This window comes from Lycium barbarum, chromosome 1 (genome assembly GCF_019175385.1).
Source record: "Lycium barbarum isolate Lr01 chromosome 1, ASM1917538v2, whole genome shotgun sequence".
Taxonomy (NCBI): Eukaryota; Viridiplantae; Streptophyta; class Magnoliopsida; order Solanales; family Solanaceae; genus Lycium; species Lycium barbarum.
Genome location: NC_083337.1, coordinates 37361409 through 37369566, shown reverse-complemented (window position 1 = coordinate 37369566; position 8158 = coordinate 37361409).

The following is an 8158-nucleotide window of genomic DNA, read 5'->3' as shown; positions in this document are numbered from 1 at the left end:
TATCCTATAGATGAAAATTGGGTTTCACTTAGAATAGATATTTGGTCGTGCTAAATATCAATTGGTATTAGAGCAGATTCTCTTTAAGAGGCTAACACCTTAAGAGAATATCACAATTAATGTTGTATCGCCAATCGGACATTGTGAAGGACACTCACCTCGAAGGCCATCACTGTTCAATGGAAAGTACAATGGCTGGTGGAAAGCTCGCATGGAAGATCACTTGCAAGCAGAAAATTATGAGCTATGGGGCAGGGTTATCAAGGGACCAAAATACCCCACTAAGAAGGGTGTTGATGGAACATATATGAAGAAGGAGAAGAACGAGTATGATGAGAATGATTAAAAAATACTTGCGAAGAATGCTAAAGCCAAAAATGCTCATATCTGTGGTCTTAGACTGGATGAGTACAACATAATCTCTTGTTGTAGGATGGCTAAACAAATCTGGGATGCCTTGAAGAATGCTCATGAAGGAACAAGTCAAGTAATTAAATTCAAGAAGGTCGTGCTTGCTACTAATTTTGAAATTTTCAAAATGAAGCATGGAGAAACGATTACTGAAATGTTCACTAGATACACTTCCATTGTGAATGAGTTGACATCACTCGGAAAGACCATCACCACTAAGGATTCAGTGGACAAAATTTTCAGCACTTTACCTAAGTCTTTCAAAATGAAGGTCACTACCATAAGAGAAGCCAAGCATAGAAGTTATGTCTCCAAATGAACTAGTGGGAAATCTAAAGACCTATGAAATGGACTGGAGAATTCCACAAATGAGGAGACCAATGGTGGAAAGTCTCTGGCACTCAAGGCCACAAAAAATGAGGATGAAGATGAAATGGCCCTGATCAATAGAAACTTCAAGAAGTTCCTTAAAAAGGAAAAACAATATGGCAACTACAATACTTCTGAAGGGAAGAAGTATTAACAAACCACGGGATGGAGGATGCTTCAAGTGTGAAAAACAGATCATATGATCAAGGACTGCCCACTATGCGAAGTTGAATGGAAAAGGGAAAGAGCAAGAAAAAAAAAGGAACAGATCAATGACAAGAAGAACAAAGAAACCACATAAGCTATAGTGGCAACATGGGGTTTTGATGATGACTCTGAAGAAACTGATCACTCGGCTCTCACGGCTATTAAGGATTCGGGCTCAGAATATGAGGAGGATACCAAGGTAAATGCTTTTGACCTAAAAGATAAGTTAGACCTATTCTCCAAGAAAGACTCATGTCCTTGAAGATCACCCTATTTGATGAATATCAAGACATGAGTGCAAAAAGAATTGAGTCACTTAATGCCATTGCTAGCTTGAAAAATAAGTTCATAGAGTTTGAAGCAAGTAAAGACAGGCTGAAAAGGAAAACTACTCTCTGAAAGAATAGGTCACTCAATTTGGTTTATCTATCTTGGCACTCCACTCTAAAGTTCTAAAGCTAACTATTGAGGCTGGAAAATCTGAAACAATTAATAAACAACTCAAGGCTGAAACTGAGCTGAAAAGAGTGAAAAGTGAGTTGTACTTTGAAAGGGAAAGGTACAGAGAAATTAGCTCAAAACTCACTAAAGCAGAATTTGATCTTGAAAGAGAAAATCGTTAGACCTAATCTTCTCATTTTCTCACAACTCTCACTAGTCAAACACATAGTATAACCACTAGCTTAGGATTTGATAGAATTTCAAAAAAAGAACATGTGGAAGAGGAATTATGCATTCTCTATGGTAAGATCGGTCATTATAAAATTAGGTGCCTAATGAACCTAAGGCATAAGGAGAGAAACCTGAAAATTGCAAACCAAAATGCCAAACCTGTTAACAGAGTTGGAACAGGTACAGAGAACAGGTTCCTCAGTGGATTTTCAAAATGGACAAAGAAGGAATTGATTCATCCCATTGTTCAAGGAAAATGATCCAAGCTAGTCTGGGTTCGTAAAACTAACCTCTAATTGTTTTCCATGTAAGAGTGACAGAAGGGAGCAAGCAAAACTGGTACATGGATAGTGCTTACTCCAGACACTTGACAGAAGATAAGTAAAAACTATGTTCACTCTCAACATTAGAAGAAGGGAATATGGCATTTGAGGAAGGCAAGAAAGGAGAAATCTGGATAAGAAACAAAGGCATGTTGACATGAGGAACATGTGCTGAAACACCTAATAAACCTAATTCACCTAATAAAGCCCTGTAGGATGAAGATAGGGTATGGCTATTCAGGATGAGCTAAATCAATAAGGCTTAGAAAGAAATCACTGTGAAGAATAGGTTACAATTAGAAATGATTAAGGTTGCATAAGTATCCTTATGTGATTGGCTAGAATATTTGTTCCAAACAAAGTAATGCATCAATTGAACAATATTCTACTCAGTCTTGCACATTCACTTGTATGTCCTGTACCATGATAGATATATGTCTCATAAAATCTAATGGATATTGAATGTCACAATAACGGACCTGGATGTTAAGATTGCTGATAGTCCATCAAATAAAGGTATGTACACCATCCATGTATTTTAAATAAATATGCAGACCATGAAATAATTACATCCTCTATCCGGTCATTAAGTCTGAAATTAAAAAGGGAAGGATGTGTGTAGCCGTGATTATCCTTAAAGAGTCCTCCACAATGATGACCTTTTTTTTGAAAACATGCAACCATCAAAGTCCATCACTTCCCGAGACTTATACATGGACTAAAACTCCTTCAAATAAGCAACCTATCTACATCCCTCTCTCATCTACTTAAAACACACTAACCATTTTTTCATTCATCTTCTACCTCTTGAAATCTCGTTTAACCTAGTTAATATTCTCTATTTCAAAATCTTAACACCCACATTCTACACATAAAATGGAACATCAAGCATTAACCTCCACTTCTCTACAAGAACCCCAAACCACTTCTTCAGCCACTCTCAACCCTACCACCGTCATCCCTACAACTGTCACATCACCTCAACCCACTCCCACAATTTCCAATCCACCCATCACCAATCCTACTACCACAGCTACAACCACTGAATTCGTAACCACGGCTAGGCCCTAAAATCAAAATTCAAGGAGAATCAAAGCCAAAGTTGGGCGCACAGATCAACTCATCCACTCTAATGACTCACAATTCGATCCATCCCTATTGTCTTTGTCTACCCATTATGATGTTATAGATACGCTCGGTGGTATTTTTTAATTTCAGGAAGAAGAAATTAAAAGTTTGGTATGCAAATTGTTCGAGCTAGAAGGACTATATTTGTTACACCTCAAAAACTTTCGCGTTGTTAGCATTGTAAGTAAACTAACATAAGCCGGAGAGGTCATGGAATACTTATAAGGTTAAGTAATAATTTTAAAAAGTTCTAAGCAAGTGCCTAAAGGTTTCGGGATCAAGCGAAATCGAGGAAATTAAGTTTGTCGAAATTTTGGAAAACTTAGCAGAATTTTGGACAGGAATTTTGGTCCAATTTGAGAGAGGTGTATCTCCTAGAATATGAGGAGTTATGGAATGTATAACCTATGTAAATTGAAGTTCATTGAGTCTACTTTCCAATTGAACAAACCGTTCATCGATACGATATCGGAGTAGAAAGTTATGGGCGTTTCAATATAGGTTGCCAGATGGCTTCTCCGCGGGCCCACTTGGTAAGTCGGTGGAACTGACTTTCAAAGGGTATAAATACCCCCCATTATTCCCCTTTTTTTCATCATTTACATTCCCTTGAGCTCTAGAAACCTCCATAAATATCCCCTAAACATTTATAGCCCCTTAGATCGAGAATTCAACAAGATTACACTAAACTAGTTCATGAAAAGTGATTGTTCTTGCTTCTACTTGACGTTGTGGTGAGTTGAAGTTCTTCAAGTATAAGGTATGTTCTTCATCTTTACTTTGACATTGAGTTGTTTTTGGAGGATTTTAATAGTTTACAGTGAAGGAATACATAGTATAAAGGTCGTAGTTTCATATGTTGATGTTGTTGGCTTACGGGCTGATTTTCGAAGGAAGTCTTGGACAGATTTGTCTATGTTTGTCATGTAGTATCTTGATTATGTTATTTTTGATGTTGTTATTGAAGTTTGGGAGCTATTTTGGAATTGGTTGGAGTATATAATATAGGGAAAATGTTGTCTGAATTCCGTTGACTTATTAACTAGCTAAGTTTGAGTGTGAAAGTGTTCCTATGGCCTGATTGTTGTATGAATCATCTTGGATGTGGATTTGCAGGCTCGGAAGGTAGACTTTGAGTGGCTAATTAAGCAGCAAGGTATGTTAAGGCTGTCCCTTTCTTTCCTAAGGCATGATTCCATTGCTTCGAGCTTACACAAAGTATGTACATAATAATTCCTCTCTTAGAACTATTAGAAGCATATGTTCTTGATGTCCTTATGATATTGTTGATCCTTATCTCATGATTATTGGTTATCGATCTCATATTATGGTTATTCATCTTATTATTGATGTTGATCTCATCTTATGATTATTGTTCCGTCAAGGTGAGATATGTCCATGATAATAGTTCTGTAATGATAATCGGAGGTTTAACAACCTTACGTCACTCTGATGAATTTAGAAATGTGTTCTCAAGGAATGTTTTGTAAGACATGAATAGAATGCTAGTTATGAGATCCCTAACTAGGTATTTAATGCTAGAAGAGAGGCTTATGAAGTATCTCAAAATTTGTGTAAGGTTTAGTTAATTAGGAAGAAGTCCTAATGGCCTAGAAATGTGCTTATAAGTCTTATGTAATCATCTAGGCGTCAACGGATAACTAATGATCATGTCACGACCCAAACCAATGAGTCGTAATGAGTGTCGACCACTACTGGCTAAGCACTGCTATGCTTGAATTTACTTCCCACTAACTATCTTGGGCCCATACACAATCTTTAACTGACCTATACTGTCTCTTGAACAATCAACATAAGAGACACCATATCGAGAACTCACGGCCAACACATACACATAAGCATAAATACCGAGAGTAACAGCGCAGGTCGATTTGACCGTTATATATATATATATATACTGTACAGCAAAATAAGTGTCGACGAGGCTGCATAACATCACGGCTACATATCACTGTCTACAGACCTCAATAGAATACAGACTGTAGATGAGACAGGACAAGGCCCTGCCATACCCATATATGTACATAACAAGATGGCATACCAAAAGAGCTGCAGCTTCGGAATGGAGCGCATTGACTATAGCTGAGGGGAGGTCCTACTGATGTGGATCGTCTGGCTGGCTACCTAATCCTGCGGGCATGAATGCAGCGTCCACAAGAAGGGACGTCAGTACGAGTAATGTACCAAGTATGTGAGGCATGAATAATAATATAGTAAGAGATACCGAACATGGAAAATAACATAAGGAAACATATGGAGCATGACATGAGATAAGGGAGTAACCTGTTCTTCTGATTGCCTCTTAAGGCGGATACCATGCATGCTTAACTTTTCATAAAAAATTTCTCATGCATATATGTCATGATAGTGCTGCGGAACGTGCAGCCCGATCAATATATATATATATATCTAATAGTGCCAAGGAACGAACGGCCCGATCCATTTAACCATATTTCCCGTATTCTGGCATCCCGCATCCGGGACGATATCATAATATACCAACTGATCAGGTGGTTATGCGTCTATAGCGCCTCGCCTTTTTCCCATATCCCCTATATGCATATACATATATCATATACATATATAATATAAGTAGCATGCATGAGAGCCCAAAGGAAGCTATAACTCTATCAAAGTGACGTAAGGTCGGTAACCTCCGATTATATTATGGAATAATCATCATCGCTCTATCTCACCTTGAATAAACAATTATTATAAGGTGAGACCAACAACAACAAATAAGATTGAGAAAGTCAAGAAAAATAGCTCAATATTCTCACATCATCATTGAACTCATAACTTGAGACTTTTAACCATAAAATCATCATCATCATAATGATCACAGAAAATATTCTCATCTTTGACATCATCATTATCATGATAAAAACATGCCCATCATCATTGTCATAAGGGCTTACAAAATCACAAATCTCTAGTTTGGAAAAAATACGGGCATTTTGGAAAACATTTATGGATTATTAGAAAAAGGAGTCATGCCTTTGAATCAGGAACCTCTAGCTTGAAAACAAGGAGGATATGGAAGAATTTATGGAATCATAACCTAGGAATCATGCCTTTGAAAGAAAGGGACGAATCTTAACATACCTATTCAGCCTCCAACTACCTACGCTTATCCGTCCGATCCCGCAAATCTACATATAAGACCATTCATACTATGATTAGGCCCGTTGTTATGTATTTATCCTAAGCCTTCAAATAAATCTTTTTATAATCTACTAAAATTTCGGCAGCATCTCCTCTGTTTATATGCCTAGCCCGGAATTCCAACTCAGCAACCAACAACAACAACAACAATACCAACAATAACTGTAATATTTCCAATACCAAAATACTTCATAAACATCCCATATGGTGTTTGTCCCATATTACCACAACAGAATTATTTTATAACTATTTAACAGCTCCATTTCCGTAAATAAATCAAGATTAACGTTAATAACAAGAGATTCACACCTTTCTCTCGATAATATCGCTATATCTTTACTTCTCCACCTTGAGCTTAAGCCACAACGCGTCGCTATACGATTATGTAATCGTAACTATACGCCATCTGGATCGGAATTTGGGAATTATACCTGATTTAGGCTAAAAAGTTGGTGTTGGAATGTTGGGGAAATTTCTGGAAGATTAGAGAGAGTTTGGGGTGCTTTTGCTGAAAAATGAGGGGGTAGCCCCCTTTATATAACGGTCCAAGTTCTGCCTGGACCGACTTAAAATTTGCTCAGCGCGATCGCGCTGCCAAGTGGTGAATTCACGCTGAGTCACAGGGTCTTGCCCTGCGCATTCGCGTCACCTTCTGGCGCATTCGCGCAGGGTTAATTTCCTCCCCTGACAGCCTATCTTAAAATGTGTATAACGTTTGATCCCGATATTGTATGAGAGCCCACGACCTATGGTTGGAAATCTATTTCAATTATCTACAACTTTCATCTTTAGTATTTTTCCGAATTCTAAACTTATAATAGCGCTTTGGCCTCTTCAATTCAGATCGTCCGAAAACATTTCCTTAAATCATCCCTTTGGAGGGCTTATGCCCATAATTGGCTTAAGGGTCCTTCTTAAGACTTTCTCAACTTCTCATGTACTACTCATATAATTTTTCATATGTCCTTTATAAAATCCCGGCATGTGGGGCCCACTTAGCTTACAGTAACGAGGGCTTTTTCGTCAAGTAACATATGAACCGATTCACCCCGTATGGTCTCCAAATGTCATGCATATATATATATATATACTCTTATAGTAAGATCATATAATCGTCATCCCTAATTCTAGTATGACTTTACTCTTCTCTGAGCTCGTACCAAGCCGTCTACGAATCTTGGTAGCGCGAAATTTTCTAGAGTGTAACATCCTTCCCCCCTTAGAAAAATTCGTCCTCGAATGTCGTAGTTTGTAAACCCAAGACATCATCTTTGATTTCCCAGAGCGGTTATTCTCCTCTTAGAGTCTGATTACCATGTGCTTAAACTATAACTTGGGTCAGTCTCTTCTCATTCCTCTTTAACTCTTTTATTGCCTTCAGTCAACTTCTTTCACTTCTTTGTCCTCATGTACATGATCAGAAATTAACTAGTATTTCACTCTCGTTCTGTCTCCATTACTGTAGTCTTGACTTGCCATGCCATAACTATTCATCATCTTGTAAGTATTCTCTTTTTCTCGCTCTTTGTTTCCCTGTTATTAGGCAATCACCTTTCTCATATATGGCGTCCTCTTTGCATTTGCTCCTTCGGTGCCATCTCGGGATACTCTTTTTATATTTGTTGATCTTGGATATACACTATACCGATTCTTTGTAGTTAATTAGTCAGGCTCTGTAATCCTTTACATCCTTGTCACTATCTCTCTTACCCTTACACTCCAAATGCTTATCCAATATTACTTTGTCACTCGTGAGCATAATGGTTATGTTCCTTAAGCTATTCTCCCAGTTCCTTTCCAAGACCAGTTATACCAATATTCAAAATATGTATATACATAATGGTTCTTCACCATTTACTATC